This window comes from Dermacentor silvarum, chromosome 6 (assembly GCF_013339745.2).
Source record: "Dermacentor silvarum isolate Dsil-2018 chromosome 6, BIME_Dsil_1.4, whole genome shotgun sequence".
In the NCBI taxonomy this organism is placed as follows: domain Eukaryota; kingdom Metazoa; phylum Arthropoda; class Arachnida; order Ixodida; family Ixodidae; genus Dermacentor; species Dermacentor silvarum.
In genome coordinates, this window is record NC_051159.1 from 25,575,803 (window position 1) to 25,596,078 (window position 20,276).

Consider the following 20,276-nt stretch of genomic DNA (forward strand, 5'->3'; position numbering starts at 1 on the left):
AAATTAGCATATCAAGCTCATATGTCCTAAAAACCCATATGTGTTTCCTATGCAGCGTTTTAGTTCTTTCCACTACAAAACAAGTTTACACGCTTTGGTGTGTATTGTCACGTAGTAGTGATAGTGAAGAAAACAGTCGTAAAACTGTGTATGACAAAACTGATTCGTTATTGAGCGAACCTGTGCCCAATAAAGAAAGCTACGCTCGAAGCACAACGATAGCGGCGAACACAGTTGGCGATCGTCGAAATCTGATCAGCGGCAAAACGCGTCGGCTTTTATACATGAGTCATCGAAGGTTCCAGAATAATCTCTGGTGCCCGCGTGTCCTCCAGAAGGTACTAGATAATTCGCGTCGCTCATACAATCATATTACATAGGCGCCGGTGACAACAGACAACGGATAGAAGCATCGATAACGTTCGAGGAACTTCCGATACATGCAGGCGCGTCCTGAGCCGAGCGATAACGGTTAACATTTGTGAGCCGGCGAAAAGCGGTCACCGATGAAACATAAACAAGGACACGTGGCAATACCCTCACCATAAAAAAACATCGTCCCTATGCTCCAAACACAAAAGCGAAAACAAAACCACGCGTAATAAAGAAAAGAAAGAAACAATAACAAAGCAACTAAGTGCCCAAGTTACACGTGGCAGTATCTTGTTCAAAACAATAATTCTCATCTGTCTTTCTCACGTTCGTTTTCTTGAAAACAGTGAGCTCGATATTTTCCTGTCAACAATGCTATGGCGCGCTTATAACATGCATCATGTACGTGACCTGGAATTTCCGGGCGCGCAGCGATAAACAGCGGAACGGCATTGAACACAGATGACGACTATTGTTTCGGTACGAAATAAGAAAGAAATAAATCAATACCCTTTTTAGTGGTGTTCCGGTGGATAGCAATATTTTCGTTTCGTGAATCTTTTACATCTCAAGTGGTTCCGTAGAAATGATATTCAGGACACCAGTTGCAAATAATAGCCCATAAGCAGTGAACTCATGTTTATTTAGGAGAAATACCGAATATGGCACCACTCTTGAAATACCTACTCTTTAGTTCTGCTAACGATGCATTGATGTTCCGATTTACATCACGTACCGAACTACTAGAGGGACGGATTTGGCGAAGTGCAAGCTAGAACGCCATTGTCATCATTATCATCGTCATCATCAGCCTTTTTTTATGTTGACAGCGGGACGGAGGCCTCTCCCTGCGATCTCCAATTACCCCTGTTTTTCACTAGCTTATTCCAATTTCCGCCTGCAAATTTCCTAATTTCATCACTCCACCTAGTTTTCTGCCATCCTCAACACCATTGTAGTGGCACATAAAAAAATCTGGAATAAGTGACGTGCCTTCTGGTCCGCCACCGCCTTCATTCTTCACATGCATTTCTGCGCTTGTACGTCTTCGTTAGATCAACACATATTGCCTCGTGCTGCTGTTTATTTTAGGTAGTTTTTACTAGCATTGACTTCATGACGTCTAATTGTTTTATAATTTCATGCGCGGCTTCTTGCGCTACATACGCACAGCACTATGATCAGTGTGTTCTCAAAGGCGTGCTGTTATCACTTCAAATGGGAGCTCTTTCAACTCGAGGCTTCCAGTTGCTTCACGAAAGTTCTCTCCGTTGCACACATGTCATGGGCAAAATTGTACGATAGGTATCGGTAGCGGCCGTTGACGGATTTCTTCACACCCAATTTACCAACTAGTGCACTTGTCTGAATGATCAATGTCGACATTGCTCTTAACTATGGGCCAAAATTTCTTTAGAAGATGATTTTTAGGGAGGCAGTTTTCCTGTTAGTGCCTCTTTTCTATACTGCGGTGGCTGTAAGGCATGACCTTGTAGCCACCCCTCACTAAGCCAAATTACAAAAATAAAGTTGTTTCTTCCTCCTATACTGCGTGACAATAATTTTGCAACATAATTTGCATCGTTGAATATGTCACTTGCGAAACCTCTCACTTGCGAAAAGGCACGACTTAATCAAATTCTTAAAGCTATAGGTACCAATGACTTGCGTGATGAGTTTCAACTTGATCAAAGTAAGAATAATGATTCATGCACATGTATCTTTAACTCCAAATTTTTCCTAGTCTATAAACACAAGAAACTGCCTTGCACGCCATGGCACTATACTGCTACAAGCAAACATGTGCTCAATTCATATGGTAACAGTTTAAACATGGTTGATTCTGCAGCTCAATTTATTTACTATGTATTGTCATCATGTAGTCCATCCACAAAACTACATTCTTTAACATATATACATCAAACTTCGTCTGGAACTTGCTATTGCATACTTACACAAAACAGGTAATGATTCAGTCGTGTGGGTAGAACGTGAACATGAAAATTACCTTGCCAAAACAAGCATCAACAGTCTCATAATGTTATAGCATGCATGCCATATTGGAAGATGTTACGACATTAGCACCATCGCCAGAATACTAGAATACGTGTCCTACCACTAAATATCTTGGCACTGTCATGTAAGAGCGTCGAATGAGACATTTTGTTTTCCGGTTTTCATTCCCGTGCAGCCAAAACGGTTCACTTTCGATCCAACTCCAGAGCCAGAAAAGAACGCTTCGAACTGGTTTGCACCAGTACATGTATTCACATAATCGAATAATTACATGAAAACAGCATAACCTTGTTTTGCATGAAAGCTCGATGGGACTCCTCTGCTGCCACGCCAACACCAACTCAGGCTTGCTCTTTCTTCTTCACTCTGTCGGCCTATATATATATATATATATATATATATATATATATATATGAATGGTGGCTCTAGCTAACACTACCTCCCAGGGTTAATTTTAGTTGTAAGATATAAATACCCCAGAAAGTGAATGGGAAAACGGCGCCGCGGTAGCTCAATGGTGCGAGCATCGCACGCGTAATGCGAAGACGTATGTTCGTTACCCACCTGCGGCCAGTTGTTTTTATCCATGTTCATTTTTATTGATTTATCATTTCTTTATTTCAATTAGTAAGTACAAGTAATTTCCCCTACGTTGTCCTTGGTGTCACTGTTTGTTGGCTTCTTATGATATGATTAATAAAAATCGGGCCCCTCGGTTCTCTTTCTTCTCGTTCATTACATAACGAGGACTCAAGTCCGGCAAGATTGATGCATTCAGGCAGCATATGTGGGTTTATTGACCAATTGCCTTCACCCAAAAAGATCGCGTACTCGGGAAGCCTACGGCAGAAAGGATGTTCCACATCCGCCGCCTAGGTTTGTGAGTGGTGGCATGGCTAACACTCCCTGGGTTAATTCTAGTTGTAAGACATAAATACCCCAGAAAGTGGATGGGAAAACGGCGCCGCGGTAGATCAATGGTGAGAGCATCGCACGCGTTATGCGAAGACGTAGGTTCGTTTCCCACCTGTGTCCAGTTGTTTTTTCATCCATTTTCATTTTTATTAAGATATCATGTCTTTATGTCATGAGCATTTCCCCTATGTTGTCCTTGGTGTCACTGTTTGTTGGCTTCTTATGATATGATATATATATATATATATATATATATATATATATATAACATTATGCTGACCGTGCGCATGTATTGGAGTCTATCTGAAACAAAGCGTTAGTGAAGCGGTTATGCTACTAAAGGCGATACGATCAAACTTAGCGACGTCACAAATAATTAGGGCGATGTAATGTGTTTGTCGAGGGTAGATTACCATGACAGGTGCGCGCACAGGGCAGTAGGTATTCAAATACATTTCAGCAATTTTTACCTTTGTATCAATATTCGACAATCAGGAGGATTGGCCCAAAATAAGCAAATATATTACGGCACATACTCAATGCCCCAGGAATTTGGTTGCCTAATTAATAAAAATGTTGCCGCAGTTTCACCTGAAAGGCGAAGCATCAATTGCGATAGCAAATTTGTAGAGAGCTATACGGAGTAATGATAGTAGCTTTATCAGCTGTATAAACTTGGACATGCAGCAGCACCGGCCACACGTATAGAAGTGTTGTCGACGCCGTCGGCGTTTTGCCCGCGTTCGCACAAAATGCGTGCGGCGTTGGTGACTGTTGCCGGATCCTCTGACATGAATAGGCACTTGGTGCCGCTAAAGCCCCTATATATAAAAAGTAGCGCCATCCACTTCCCTCCTCCTCCGTTCCACTATCGCGCTCGGCGCGCCCAGCGCGATCAAGGCGCGATATCGACAGTGGCGCGGCCTGCGTCGGGCCTGCCGGCTACCTTTACTCGGTTTCCTGGAGTTGTGGCGGAAACCCAGTTGTACATTCTTAAACGAGAAGCCATGCGAATTACGGAATTCTGGTGAAGCTACAACCTGAGGTGGATCCTTGGTGCCGTGGCGAAGCCTAAGAAGCCAGAACGTCGTACCGGCAGCCTGACAGTCATGGGAGGAGCTTCAGTTCCTTCCAACTTTACAGATATTCTAGAGAAGGGTCCTAAGCTTGGACTAGAACCGTTTGTGCCTCTCCACGAACTTGCAGCTTTGAACCGAAGAATTGCAGAGAGGGCACCTCAGGAAGATCGTGAACGCTGTCTTTTGGAAGGAATGGTCTGTCTCGCCAAGAATGTAAAGCGGATGGATCCAAGGGGTGCTAAAGACAGTTTGAAACGTGTTGTGAAGTTCTTTAAAAACAATGAATTGTGCGTTTTACAGGCAGATAAGATAGGCGGTTTCGTTGTCTTACCCAAAACTATGTACTATGAAAAAGCTGCTGTGGCTGTCAATAAGAATTTGTTTTGCGTGAAGAAAGGCAAGGCAAGAGTTAAAAGTAAAGCCGTGGAACTTTGCAAGAGCCTATATCTTCTTAAGCTCGCCCGAGATATCACAAACAGTGATAGTGCTGCGCTGAACGTCTTCTTTAGCCTTAAGACGCATAAACCCGATGCCCCATTACGTACCATTGTGAACGAACGGGGCACGTGGCAGCATTGCGTCAGTAAGTTTCTGCTTAAAACCCTAAATAACCTCGTGATAACTGATCCGTTCCTCACGAAAAGTTCCTCACGAAGGCAACAATGATATTGGTTTCGCGTTTTCTGTCGACGTGGAAGATCTCTTTTACGCGGTGCCCCATAGTGAACTGTTTCTCGCAGTTAAAGAATGCATTGATGAAAATGGTGCGGTTGCGTTTCAAAATGGCGCCGCCATGTCTGTAGGAAACCTTCTAGCCCTTTTGGAATTTTACCTCCAGTCCACTTTTATCAAATTTGACGACCAGATTTATCTTCAAAAGAAAGGCATCTGTATTGGTTCATGTATCGCGCCTGTGTTGTGTCATATCTTTTTATCAACCATCGATCGCTCTTTACACGATCGTTTTAATTCTTCTTACAGTGAAAAGGTCCTTAACGTTTTTCGTTATGTGGACGACTTCTTAGTTGTGTTTAACAAGTGCTCATCCTCGTATAAGCATGCGATGAAGAGTGTTCTAGAAGATTTTAGAAATCATGGAAAAGGGCTAACCTTCACCTTTGAACGTCCAGACGAAAGCAAGCTTCAGTTTCTAGATTTGCGATTGACGTTCAACGAAAGGCATGTTTGCTGGGCGTACTCTCCGCGTGCACAAAAAGAGCTCCTTCCGTACAATTCAGCTCACTCAAAAACGGTTTTAAATAGAGGCATCGCAACCCTCTGTTTAGATTCAGCACTTCGGAAGTCGTGCATTCACAAGGTGCAGGATAGTTTTAACCTTCAATTGGGGAGGCTGTTTTCAGCCGGCTTCCCTGGTTCGGTCGTCTTGTCTGTGGCTGAGACGCTTCTTAAGAAGATAAAGCACTGTTGCAACCCAGATGCCGCGAAGCCCCTGGTGGGCTTCCAGAGGCCAGAAGTGGTGCCATACATACACAAGGTCACACATAGCCTGAAAAAAGTGGCTAGCCGGTTCAACGTGCCGTTGGCTTTCTCGGTCCCCCAGAAGCTCGCTCAGCTTAGCCGTCGCACCACCTGTGCCGAGGAAAAGGGAGGCTGTAAAAAGAACCATGAACGACGTTTCGTTCAGTGTGCCAACAACGTTGTGTACGAGATTCCCCTGACCTGCGGCAAAGTATATATCGGCCAGACGGGGCGCTGCCTCAATGACCGGCTCAGGGAACACGCAAGAAATCTAATTAACAAGGAGAGAAGTCATCTTGTCGACCATTGCATGAACTGCCCGAATTGTGAACCACGTTTCCGATGTGCAAAAATTGTAGGCAGAAGAAGACAAAAAACGGCGCGTGAAACGTTGGAAGCATTTTTAATCAGAAAGGCAGGTGAAGAGTGTGTCAGCGACACTTCTATTGCGCTGTACAAAGCTGAAATTGATTTTCTTTCGCGATATGTTTGATGTTTCCTGGGGGTTGTTGTGACGATGCGCCTGCCTTCAATAAATCAGTCGTCAGTTTGCGCCTGTGCTCGTCTGGTTTTGTGTTGTGTGGTGTTGCGCTTTTAACAATGGTTCCTATGTCTAAGCACCAACTAGCCCAACAGTGAACTCTGTTAGGCCTGCCGTGGCAGACGACAGCTAACGCGCTGCCAGAGGAAATCCGAGGAAAACTTCGATCGCGCCCTGCGGAGAAGTTTTTGAGGCGCGATTTTGCTTCGTCAGTCAGTAACTGGTCTCAATAATGCCGTTTTGGAAGTAGCAACGCAACGATGCGAGGCGGCGCAAATGTCAAGTGTGCAGCAAGCGTTTGCGCACGCCGGATGGTAAACAAAAAAAAAAAAGCCTTTTGCCCTCGCCTTTTCGGTTGCGGCAACTTAAGGCGCAGCAGCATGCCATCACAACGAAGTTCTTGTCCATAACACGTTTGATCCGTTTGTGCGTACAGCACTTTCGTCGCACAGGACCGAGAATGGCAGTCGGAGCACGCTGGAAAGAAACAAATATACAAAAGCGCAACGCGTGCTTCCACGTGACACGGATTGGCCAATGGGGGAGCGGAGGAGGCTGGGGCGACAGGAGGCGGCAAGGAGGAAACGCCGGGGTGAGCGCGGTGGCGGCAAGATCTAAGAATGGCGCTACTTTTTATATATAGGGGTTTTAGGTGCCGCAGCTAAACGTCGCCTCCCTTCCCTTCCCCCCCCCCCCCCCCACGGCCTTTCGCGCGTCGGAAGAAAAAAAATTAAATTATGCGGTTTTACGTGCCAAAACCAGTTCTGATTATGAGGCACGCCGTAGTGGGGGACTCCGGAAATTTGGACCACCCGGGGTTCTTTAACGTGCACCTAAATCTACGTACACGGGTGTTTTCGCATTTCGCCCCCATCGAAATGCGGCCGCCGTGGCCGGGATTCGATCCCGCGACCTCGTGCTCAGCAGCCCAACAACATAGCCACTGAGCAACCACGGCGGGTGCGTCGGAAGAAGGCGCGTTTGCTCTACATATATGGTGATTGTAAAGGAAGAAAGAGCCGCCTACTTCTGCAGCCCTTAAGGGAGCACGGCGCAGAACGCGCGTGTGTTCTCTGCCGTGGGTTCACTCCCTGTGAAAGCGCGCGTCCCTCGCGCCCTTTCAGTCGCACATACAGTGTTCGGCGGCGCGCGGCGACGATTTCATCTCCATTGACGTCATACGGAACCTCACGGCGACGGTGACGCCAACGGCGACGCTGACGGCAGAAATCTGCTTTGGAGTGTCCATATAATTGCTATCGCAATAAAATGCGAGAATCGTGTAGGCTTTGAAAATTATTAGGGGCCTGTGCGTTTTAGAGATAACTATAAGCCGTCACAATACTTCCAGGTTTTATGCCGTGACTTAGATCTTTATTATTTGGAGTAGGGATGCGCTCACTCACGGAACATCTCGTGGCACACATTCAGCTGCCTAAAGAATTCCAGAGGCGAAATACAAAAATTTACAGAGAGAGAAAGAATAAAACATTTATTGGTGACAAATTAATAGTCGTTTTGTGGTAGGAACCCCTAGTCCGGAAGACCATTGGCTTTACCGCCGTCCGGGCTCGGTTGTCCAAAGCTTGTGCTGTTCTGAGTCCGAGCTGGACAGGGTAAAATAAAAAAAAGCCCTTAAGCGTAATTTTTTCCAGAGGATGTATTTCGCCTTTCGGGATTATTAAGTGCCAGTATTATTTATACAATATTATTGTCCTAATTTAGTATTTAAGCTTTTTAAAACTACTTTTTCCGTAAAATTTAAGCACGATATCATCATCAGCCGATATTTATGTCAAGTGCAGGACGAAGGCCTCTCCCTGTGATCTCCAATTACCCCTGTCTTGCGCTAGCTGATTGCAGCTTGTGCCTGCAAATTTCCTAACTTCATCACCCCACCTAGTTTACTGCCGTCCTCGACTGTGCTTCCCGTATCTTGGTTTCCAATCTGTAGCAATAATGGTTCACCAGTTATCCATCCTTCGCATTACATGGCCTGCCCAGCTCAATTTCTTACTCTTAATGTCAAGACGGAAAATCCGATCACGCAAAACTTTCTGAAAGAGCAAAGACACAATCATTGGCGGCACTGGCAGACACACTGCAAACAATTCCTATCCTATTCTATAGGAAAAATTGGAGGACGCTTAGGCTTCGCTTTTAAAAGTGAAACGCGATTGCGTTATCGGGCCCTGTTCGCATCGCATTTTTGTTTCTGTGGGTTTCACCGCAACAGAAAACGTGGGAAAGCCAGCTTACAAAGACCAAGCTTTCACCGGTCTCCTTAAAGTCGGCTTCACTTTCAAACAGAAGTGCATTGCTAGGAAGACGTTTTTCCAGGGGCATTATAAGTAGCTTTAGATTAAAATGTGAAGGCCCTAGCACGTTTTTATTAATTTAATAATTGTTTGCTATTGCCCCGATGCGCGCGTGTCTCCAAAACCCATTAGGCAGGCCAAGCCCCAATTTGACCTGAGGAGGATGCGAGCGCTATCTGTATCGCATTTTCGCAAGTAAATTACCCGAGCGCGTCGTGTTGGTAATGTAGAAATGCCGGAAAAGGGGTTTGCGTTTGTTTCTTTGTAACACAATTATGTTTTCTTGTACATTCAAATTACAACCAGACGCCACCATCTCTGTAGGTTGTGGTTAAGTCGTGCTTTACCATTTTTCTGACTGATTTCACTGTGAGAAATTAAAATTTTGTTCACCAAAACCATGCCCCACGTGGAGGGCCAGCGCGGTCGGGGTGCTCCGGGATGCTTTTTCCGCCACGGACGCCGACATCCATCGCTTAGTTTGTTCCCCTCCGAGAAAAAGAACAAAAAATAAAGTGGGGGAAAGCCAGCACCACCCGAAGGTATAACGGTCATAAAACCAATAAAAATAAATGAAATGGGGTCGGCGTTACCGGCAACCCAAAAGAAATTTGTAGTAAGCCAATTAGGGAAAATAAAATCGGAAGCCAAGTCTTCAAAGTAAAATGGGAATGATTGTGTTCAAAAGGAAAGGAGGCCTGACGATAAAAGCAACCAGTCTGCACGAAGTGAGTAAAAACAAAGGCTCCATTAAAAAGTTAGATGATTGCGGCAGTGATCAGAGTTGTCGCAAAGTTTATTAAAAACAAGAAAAACGAAAGAAAATGAAAGGCATAGAGCTCCGAGCAATGTTAGTTCGAAGTGGCCGGCGCACTCCAGGACTGCACGGCAGTATGAAGACGCTGAGCCCGGAGACAGACGCCTGACACGCACGTTGTTGCGAAAGCCCGACGTCCGCGGGTCCATGAGACTCCATGTATTGTGCCGAGCCAGGTGCCAAGAGGAGGAGTTATCCAGGGAGGTTAGAAAATTGTTTTATATACACTGTACATGGTATATTACAAGATGGGCTCCATGATATTGGAGCCGTCTACGTGCTAACATCTTTGCATGTGGTAGCGTTTACATCTCCGAGCGTTTTCCATGGTCGAGCATGCTCTACATCGTCAAGCGTGCTCTACATGGTCAAGCCTCTTTACATGGTCAAGCGTTCTCTACATAGTGAAGCGTCAAGCGTGCTCTACATTATCAAGTCCCCTGTTTTATCCATTTCGTTTCCCTCTTTCACTCGACGAGGGAACACACTGTAGTTCTTTTAGCCAATCAGCATCTTGGATCAGGTGGCCATATCCCGCACGTGATGTGTCGTCGTTTCCCGCCGGGCTCCGCCTCCAATTTTGTTAGGTCGCCCCCGAACACAGGCAGCGGTTGACACCTTGGGAACCGAACGTTGATGTCGTTCCCCCGACATCGCTAGACGCGGGCCCCTTTCAAGATTCGCCTCTCCATAGTGGTCAGTTCGCGGAACCAGGTAGGGCGGTGGCTGTCTCGAAAGGCAGCAGTCGGCGTAGCGTCGTCGTGGTTCGGGCGGCGCTGGTAATTCACGGGACCGCACCAAGGGGCGACGCTGCCGTTTAGCCACGCATGAGGTAGCCCGGAGACCAACTGCTAATCCCTCAGTCCCAGGTGACAATTCTCGGCCGCGAGAAAGGGCGCCAGGTTGGCGCGTCTGAGTCGGCGCCGGCCTCCTTTGTCCCGAGGGACCGCCAGACACAACAGCACCCCCGCCGCCAGATGATGCATCGGGAGGTCGAGTTGTTTCATGCAGCTCGGCCGGTTTGATGCCTGCTTCGCTCAAAGCCATGGGGCCGCTGCTTCCAGGAATGATGATCTTCCCGCCAAAGGCCTCTTCATAGGTGGGCTCAGACTGGGCTGCAGAAATGACAAGCTCGAAGCTCCAAGGAGCGACCTTTGTCAGCCACACACAATGCTGCAAGCGCCACTGCAAGCCACTCTCATCGCCAGACTTTACCAATTCCAAAACTCTGGCAGCCCCCTATCTAAAGAAAACCCTGAAACACTAGGTGCGCGATGATCCGGACAAGTACCAAGAAACTTGCGATGATGTGTCTTCGCAAACAGACACCAACTGGGCTTATGTAATAAAGCTAAGTAATTATGAATTAGAGCTTCCACAGATCAGGAAGGCGAAGAGAGAACTGGCCTTCACTAATTCACATTCCGAAATACTTAGCACAAAAACGCTACATAATCCTTACCTAATACCGAAATTGCCAACAGATGGGCAAACTATTTACGACTTATTACAAACTCGTGCAAAAGCGGAGCTCATTAACTTGCGCAACTTGCGCGTGACATGCCAAACGATATGCAACTGACATTTTGCATTTTACTTTTATAGCTGTCGTCGCGTAAACACTCCCCTTTAAATCGTGGGTCTAACCTGAGCCGAAAAGGTTAACAACATACCAAAAAACTGCGGCATTCTTTACGCCGGCCAAACTATCAAAACTCAACTAATCTCGGGCAGACAGAATACAAAAGAAGAAAAAAATCCTACCCGTCTTCCTGTTTTCTTTATTTTCGGGCCGCAAACGCACCCCTTTCTTTCAAACGCACTCGAGGGGGTCGCGCATTCCGGGGATTTCGCAAGGTGTCGTCGCGAAGAAGGCAAAACCCACTAATTTGCCTGACACACCTTGTAGCTGCGACTTTCGAACAGCCGCTTCTAAGTACTGGGAGGGCGATACACTGACAGACCCGGGCGCGCACTTTCCAGTTATCTGCTCGGCAGACTCTTTTCTTTCCCCCTGCGAGTGATCGGCCATTGTAACAGCCTACAGGACGCTTCCCTTTGTCCCTCTGCTTACGATGGGCTGTACTCGATGCGGTTAGGCGACTGTTACCACGCCTGGATCTTCGCGAAACCCTCTTTTTCGCGACGTGCGTCACGCCGATCCCTGATCTCAGCAAACGCCTAAGCTTAGGATTTGCCCTCCTTCGCTTTTTCACAGTCTCTGGCTGGGACTTCACCTTTGCGCATTTACCGCTGTCGCAGTGGCGCTTCGCAAGTTTGATTCTGAGCGCCTCAACCGCGTCCGCCTTTCTCGCTTTGCGCTTACGTCTTTTCTTCAGCACTTGATCTGACCTATTCGAAAAATAGGCGACTTTCTCCGGCAGGCTAGCTGAAATTGCCGCCTCCGTACACACTTGGCCTAAAGGGCCTTCGGTTTCTGAAGCGGGAAAACCGCTGCTCTCTTCAGTAACTGTCTTCCCCTCGCATTCGGCTACTGACACGTATGGTTCGTTACCGCTATCAGCTGCCTCGGGAATCGTCCCATGGTCCTCTCACCGCTGCTCAATAGGGAACACGCCTATGAGTCTCCGAGTCTCTTTACGTGCTTCTGACTTTGGAGCTGCTTCACTGGAGAAAGATTCTCCTCGTTCCTTCAGCATTTGCTCCGACCTATTAGAAAATAAATAGGGGAAGTTATCTGGCAGGCTGGCCGAAATTGCCGCCTCCGTACTCAGTTGGCCGAAAGGTCCTTCGATCACCACCCTCGCTATTGGAAGGCAAACGCTTCTCTTTTCGGCCACTTGCCGAATCCAAGCGGACTCTCCTGTGAAATCGTCGGGAGATACACAGCTAGGGTGAGCTACATCCATCGTTGCCGCAGAGTCTCTCAATACTCTGTACACCCGACCATTCACTGAAAGCTCTCGTATATAAGGCCTCAACAGATGCAGGTTCTTATCGGAGTCCTGAATTGTGGCAAATACCACCTGCTTCTCACAACTCCTGGCCATGTGGCCTTTTTCTCCACAGTTGTAACAGACAACTGTTTTCCGCGTCTCAAGTGCGCGCGCACTGTGAGCGGGCGCCCGCGTAGCTTGCTCTACTTTAGGTGCGTCATCATCTTTCTCTTGATGCGTGCCTGGGAATTTTGAAGTCTCCGGTTTAAAATTCCTACGGACAGACTTCCTACCCTCTGGCTTCCCAAAACTGGATCCCGCTCTGTCGCTTCTCTCTAGTCGTCGCGCCGTACTGCGGAAACTTCGGCGCGTGCAGTAATCCTCGGCGAGTTCTGCCGCTCTGTCTACGTCTGAATTTGTCATCCGATCTTGCACCCAAAGCCTTACTTCCTCGGGAATACCTGGATAAAACTGCTCGAGTGCCATGCACTGAATTACCTTGTCGTGATCGCCGTAGACCTGTGCGCCTTTAAGCCACTCCACTAAGTTGACTTTAATCTCGTAAGCAAAATCCGGGTGAGATTCGTTTCCCTTCTTCGCGTACCTAAAGCGCTGGCGAAAAGCCTCTGCCGACAGGCGATATCTGCGCAACAATGCAGCCTTCACCTTGTCATACACTTCATAGTCCTCCTTACTCAGCCGTGCAATCACATCTGAAACTTCGCATGGTAAAAGTGTCAACAACTTCTGCGGCCAAACATCTTTACTGAAGCCTACTCTTTCACATACCCTTTCAAAGTGTACGAGGTAAAGGGCGATGTCTTCGCCCGTTCTGAAGGGATGCAGAAGGTTTTTCATCTTGAACTCGGACCTACCCGTACCCATGCGACGACCATCATTCTCAAGTTGTTTAAGCCTTATCTCATGCTCTCTTTCTTCGCGCTTTTCTCGTTCTACGCGCTCCCTTTCTCGCTCTTCACGCTCGCGCCTCTCGCGCTTCTCTACAGCTTCAAGCTCGCGCCTCTTGCACTCCTCTGCTTTTTGCATTCTTTCAACGATGGTTTCCCAAGCCTCGTCGGCTTCCTCGACCGTCACTTCTTCTGCCTTCATGACGTCGAGAACTGCCTCTTTCCTTTTTGCGGAGTCGGCCGAAATGCCTAACTCCTCGCAAATTAAAAGTAGGTCCTGCACTCTGAATTTCTCCATAGCGATCTAGTTTGCCTTCAAAATTCACCCTTCCTAAAATTCGCTATTTAAAGAAGGTGAATTTCCAGAACGGTGCCCGCCAGAAAACACACAGTTACTCTCCTAGCAACTACCTACTTGTACTAGAGAGTTCTGGCGACATGAAGAGCAAACACCGGCACTAAGCCCGTCCTTATCGCTACCACATAGGGAGATTGCAGAATTTCTCGCTTCGTGCTCTTTCCCAGCAAAACAATTTTCATGGCCTCACCGGCCTTCTCCCAACTCACTTCCTCATTCTGTAAAAGCTCCAATTGTTGACTTTTGCCTACCGCAGGGCCAACCAAAATGCCCATCGGCTCACAACTTTTGAGGAGTTCCTGGATTTCAAACTTATCCGTATTTACAGTGCACCCTGTGTTTCTTCCCCACTAGTAATTCAACCCACGAGACACTGTATTCTTGGTCTATGAGACAAAATCACTAACAACTTCAAACACCATTAACGACTTAGTCACCTGCGCTAATGAGTCTGGCGAAAAGAGAAGCAAACACGTAGCACTCACCACACCGATGTAGCCAACGCCGGCCGATCCCATAAGCTGCCAGCCACTGTTGCGAATGGTCGATTGTCCGTGGTGTCCACGAAGAGACTCCATGTATTGTGCCGAGCCAGGTGCCAAGAGGAGGAGTTATCCAGGGAGATTAGAAAATTGTTTTATATACACTGTACATGGTATATTACAAGATGGGCTCCATGATATTGGAGCCGTCTACGTGCTAACATCTTTGCATGTGGTAGCGTTTACATCTCCGAGCGTTCTCCATGGTCGAGCGTGCTCTACATCGTCAAGCGTGCTCTACATGGTCAAGCCTCTTTACATGGTCAAGCGTTCTCTACATAGTGAAGCGTCAAGCGTGCTCTACATTATCAAGTCCCCTGTTTTATCCCTTTCGTTTCCCTCTTTCACTCGACGAGGGAACACACTGTAGTTCTTTTAGCCAATCAGCATCTTGGACCAGGTGGCCATATCCCGCACGTGATGTGTCGTCGTTTCCCGCCGGGCTCCGCCTCCAATCTTGTTAGGTCGCCCCCGAACACAGGCAGCGGTTGACAACTTGGGAACCGAACGTTGATGTCGTTACCCCGGGATTGCCAGACGCGGGCCCCTTTCAACATTCGCCTCTCCATAGTGGTCAGTTCGCGGAACCAGGTAGGGCGGTGGCTGTCTCGAAAGGCAGCAGTCGGCGTAGCGTCGTCGTGGTTCGGGCGGCGCTGGTAATTCACGGGACCGCACCAAGGGGCGACGCTGCCGTTTAGCCACGCATGAGGTAGCCCGGAGACCAACTGCTAATTCCTCAGTCCCAGGTGACAATTCTCGGCCGCGAGAAAGGGCGCCAGGTTGGCGCGTCTGAGTCGGCGCCGGCCTCCTTTGTCCCGAGGGACCGCCAGACACAACAACGTGCATTGCCAGCCTGCAGGGAAAAGCTGAACGCATGTGACACAATTATGCAGAGAGAACAAAATAGATAAAAGTAAAGAGAAGGGAAGAATGAGAAGGATGAGGCATGCAGTTAGGGTCATACAGCATGGGGCAGACCCCGTCTTTGACGGCAAACAGTGCAGATGACGCATAACAACCATGCAGAAATATCATGAGAATGATGACAGAGGCAAAATGAGATAATCGGGGCTGTACCTAAAGGGAGAAATTTAATGGGCATCCGGGAGAGAGGAATGTCGGGGGGTCAGTGGTACGGACGCAAATATGGCGTGCGCCAGCTGCGGGAACAGGGCTCGGGTGCGCCGCGAGTCCAACTACTTGGGAAAGATCTCGGGAGTCACGGCAGCAACCCCGCAAACCACCCCCAATCGGGCCGCAATGTGCGCAGTGCGCGGGCACGAAGTAAGATAATGAACCCCGCCCTCGCACACCGCGCCACACATGAGCATAGGTTAGACTCAATCAAGGTAAAGTGATGCAGGTAATATGGGAAATGACCATGGTCGGTGAGCAGGCGCACAAGATGACGGTTGGGAGGGAACCACGTCGGCACCGCGTGTACACTGCTTACCCACTGATAAAGGCTAGTGCCCTCCCCTTCGCATTGCCAGTAGGCATGCCACAAGTTCTTTGATACGGCAAAAAGGCGTCCGCGAATTGTTTTGATAGACGCAGCACACGGCCGCAGCGCGCCATGGGAACGCGCCGAAGAGGTGGCCCCATCAGCCAGCTCATTCCCCACCACGCCCCGGTGTCCCGGAACGTGGTGAAGAAACACTCGCCGTCCGCCAACCTCGAGGGCATGAAGAGCGCACTTGATGAGACGCACGCGTGCGTCTGTACCCCTTAAACTCGCAAGAGAGGACAAAAGCGATAAACAATCGCTATACACATGGACAGGAGCGGCGCCACGCAGTGTCGCCATATAAATCACGGCCTCCGAAACTGCGGACGCCTCTGCAGAGTACGCACCGGTGGCGTTCAAAAGGCAGAAACGACGAACGGCACGGAGAAGACCGGACGGGACATAGGCAGCTCCGGCCGCACCGTTAGTAATTGACCTGTCCGTATAAATATGATAAGCCTGCTCACGAGATAGTGACTCAGCTTGTGCGGGAAACAAGCGCGTGAATGCATAGCGGAAGTGGTCTCGTGGATGGTCCGACCAGGGGTCGCAAGGGTACTACAAATGATGTGGAAAAAAGATGCAGGGTCCATAGTATGTTACCTGACGCAGGGTAAAAAGAGAAAATTCAGCGGCCAGGCGGTCAAGTTCCACCGTGAGAGGGGGGCAATTCGCGAGAGTGTGCACTGCTGATGTGCGAGAGGTGTGGTAAGCGCCCGTAATTGCAATAAGAAGTGATCTCTGCGCCGAGAGCACGCGGTTGGTGAGGTGCACGCTGGGAAAAGCAGGCCACCAGACGGGCGAAGCGTATGCAACGGCAGGCAGCAGAACCTGTCTGTACAGCCTTCGAATAATGGCTGAATTTAACGTATGATGTAAGCGAAGGAAATTTAGTAATCGAGCTGCCAAAATCTCGACTTTAGTTTTAATGTAGTCCACATGGGCAAAGAAATTAAGTTTTCCGTCAAAGACCACGCCGAGCAGTTTAATTTGATCTTTGTGCTGGAGGAAGGCCCCGTTCAAGCGGATGGACGGACGCCTTTTTGATGTACCAATATGCCCGTTATTAAAGAATACAAAGAAAGATTTTGAAGAATTAACTTGGACCTTGTTCTGTGCTGCCCAATTACAGACCAAGGTGAGGACCGACTCTGCCAAAGCCTGCAGTTGCAGTCGCGACTCGCCGGTGACAAGTATTATGGTGTCGTCCGCATATGCCTGTGCATGAACCCCGTTAGGAAAGGGAAGGTCCAGCAATGAATAGATTATGATATTCCAAAAGAGGGGGCTAATAGGCGAGCCCTGAGGGCTGCCTATGGAAGGTCGCACCGACGCCTCCCCCGCATAGGAGCCAAAATCAACACTACGGCCCGAAAGGAAGGACCGGAGGAGAAAGAAGACGTTAGAGGGGCACTGATGCTTACGAAAGAAGAACAGAACGGCATCATGCCAGACGCTATCAAACGCCCCGGTAAAATCCAGAGATATTAGTACCGCGGGGCTTTTGTTCCCCTTGAGTGTGAACAACCTTTGCCGCAAGGCGTACAGGTCCAGAGGGGCACTCCGCGCACGTGTAAAGCCGAATTGTCGGGGATGGATATGTTTTCGAGAGCGTAGAAAGTAGTACAATCGGGAATTTAGAATACGCTCGAGAATTTTGCCGAATTGAGAATTCATAACAATCGGACGGTATGCCGAAGGTGGGCTAGGCGGACGACCGGGTTCTGGGATGAAAATAATTTTGCCCGCCTTCCATCTAGAAGGGAAATGGCCTAATTTCAACGCGGTATTGAAAATTGAAAAGAAGGAATGGGGATGCAGACGGAAGAGGTTTCGTACGAACATGGCGGTGAGCCCATCCAGCCCCGGCGCAGCGCGAGGGTTGCCCAAGAACACCGCGTGCTCGATCTCAGCCGGCGTGAACAGTAGATGGTCAGGAACAAGGGGATACGGACACCTAACCACGTGGCCGACACACCGCTGAAAATCGCTATCACGAGCCGGATCATCCCTGGCGACGTGTGTCTGCAAAAGCAGCACCGCAGAACCGAGTACAGACGAGGTTACGGTGCCGTCCGCACCTTCCAGAGGCGGGATATGCGTCGCCGGCCGCAGTTTATCGAAAGCTAGCTGAAAAGGTTGGCCAACGAGGTGTTTTCGCGTGAGCTCGTGACATAGTGTTTTCTCAAACGCCTCTTTGGCACGTCTAGGGTTGCGCTTATAGATAGCGGAGGCACGGGCATATACTGTTGCCGGAACACGCCGCGAAGGTCAGGGTCTCGCGCGCTTTGAAGTCGCCGTCGCATAGCACGCACCCTCGAGCGTTCGATAGCCAGTTCCGGCGTCCACCAGAAATTCTCGCGGGGGCCACGCGCCTTCACCGTGCGCAAGTTGGCCTTATGGAGAGCGCCGTGCAAGCTATAAAACTTGTTTAATATCATATCGAGCGTTAGACCCTGTGAAAAGTCGCAGTGCACGATATGAGCAAACCATGCGCAGTGCCCCAATGACTCGAGTATTTGACTACGCGCAAAGTTGGTGAGGCGCTTAATCGGTGCGCTGGTCTTGCCCGAAAACGAGAAGACTAGATACCTATGGTCAGATCACGTATCGGCATCCGACACCGACCAAATGTACCCGTTCCTTAGTCAAAGGGACGGAGACACGTGAAACATCAATCCACGAGTGGCTGTATGGAGTGTCAAACGGTCAGGGGTGTTTAAAATACAAAGGTCGTCGGCGCTCGCAAACTGAGCGAGCTGGACTCCACGGGGAACGCCCGGACAAGGTCCCCAGAGCGCATGCTTCTCGTTAAAGTCGCCGGCTCAGATGAAGTTGCTCACTGAGTGACGCGAGAAGCACTGACTCAGCTCGTCCAGGATGGGGTCCATCGGCCGGTGAGGCGGGGCGTATGTCGCGATAACGATAAGGGCTTGCCCTGCACTTTCACAGCCAACGGCCACAACGTGCTGCGACACATACAGCGGGAAAAGGTCGAAACCGGGGGCCCGGGCCAGCAACATCACGCGCGGGGCAACCGGGGCGTGAAAGGTGATCAAGGAGCGCGGCACATGAGGGATTTTATCATCTCGCATATAGGGATCAGACACAATCGCGAAGGCGAAGCCCTCGCGTGTCTTGTAATCGACCAGTAGTTTGGTAGCGTCGCGAGTATGGTAGATGTTCGCCTGGAGGAACTTAATATTAGTCGCACTAGTCATGACGAAATGCTGTGCCATGACAGTGAAAAAGCAGGCGAGGAAATGGAGACCACTCGCGACACGACGCGTTCCCTAAAGGCCTCCTTCGTGCCAGAGGAGGAATCCCCTGTGTCAAACCAAGAAAATGGTAACAAACGCGCCCTGTCCGCGCCAGCCGGCAGAACAGGACGCCAATGTAAATAAACCGTGTGGCAGAGAAAATGAATGAAAAATGGGGCGTATTCAAGTCAGCAAGAAACAGATCCAACATTAGTAGACAAGTCGGTTGAGGGTGGAGAGACGCGCGCGGCGACCCCAGGCTCTTGCGCAAAAGCGGCGAATGGACGCCCCGCGCCACAAGCGCGCCGAGATCGCCGCGCGGTCCCTCCACGCCGTATTTTCTGCGACACGGGGCCCTTAATGCTATCGCGTTAATATCCACAAGCAGTCGACCTGCGCATAACGAGACTAAGAATAAGGCACGGCCCTGGCAGCTGCGAGGCTGGGACTCTTTTGCAAAGGGAGTAAGTAGCTCGGCTAATCACAAATCTGGAGATTGCTGCTTCAGGCACAACACCGAAGAGTGTGCCAGCTAAAGATGAATAGACAAGCTATTCACAACCATTTCTCTATGCAAGTAGGTAGCAATGTATAAATTTTCAAAGTACAAATCTTAGTTCTTGCAGTTGTCTGACACTTTTAAATCGCTTAGAATGCTTCACCTTCCAGACGAAGCTGGGACTTTTTATTTATTCAATAAATAAATAGAAACTCTGAAAGCTTATGCCAGTCGTAAATTCACATATTTTCGCTTGAGATGCTCTAGCAAATGCAGTTTACAGAACTGCAATACCTGTTTTGGGGGTACGGTTACGGATTTGTACACTTCGTGATTTTATTCTTTTTTGAGTCATCAAACTTTACCAATTTTTACGAAAATTAGAGGGCTGCAATCGAAATCTTCTTTCACAGAGTTCTAGAATACTTTACTAACCTATGCAGATATGCAGCGTACTGGAGATTGATTCGCAAGGGCTTAACCCCCTGACAGCTACGCAATATAGCAAATTCAATTCCTTGTACTTACACTTAAATCTCGTTATAGCGAAACGGTTTATAACAAAATAATGGATATAACGAAAGAATCTTAACTCCCCTTGAAAGTCCCCTATAGAAACCCACGTGTTTAAAATACCGAAGTTTTATACCGATCAAGGGATATAACGAAACAGTTTCGTTCCAAAATGACAATTAACCGCCCGCTTTACACACAAAATACTGATTTGTTAAATTGCGCGGTGCTTTGCGGGCCTCTTAATGTACCAGT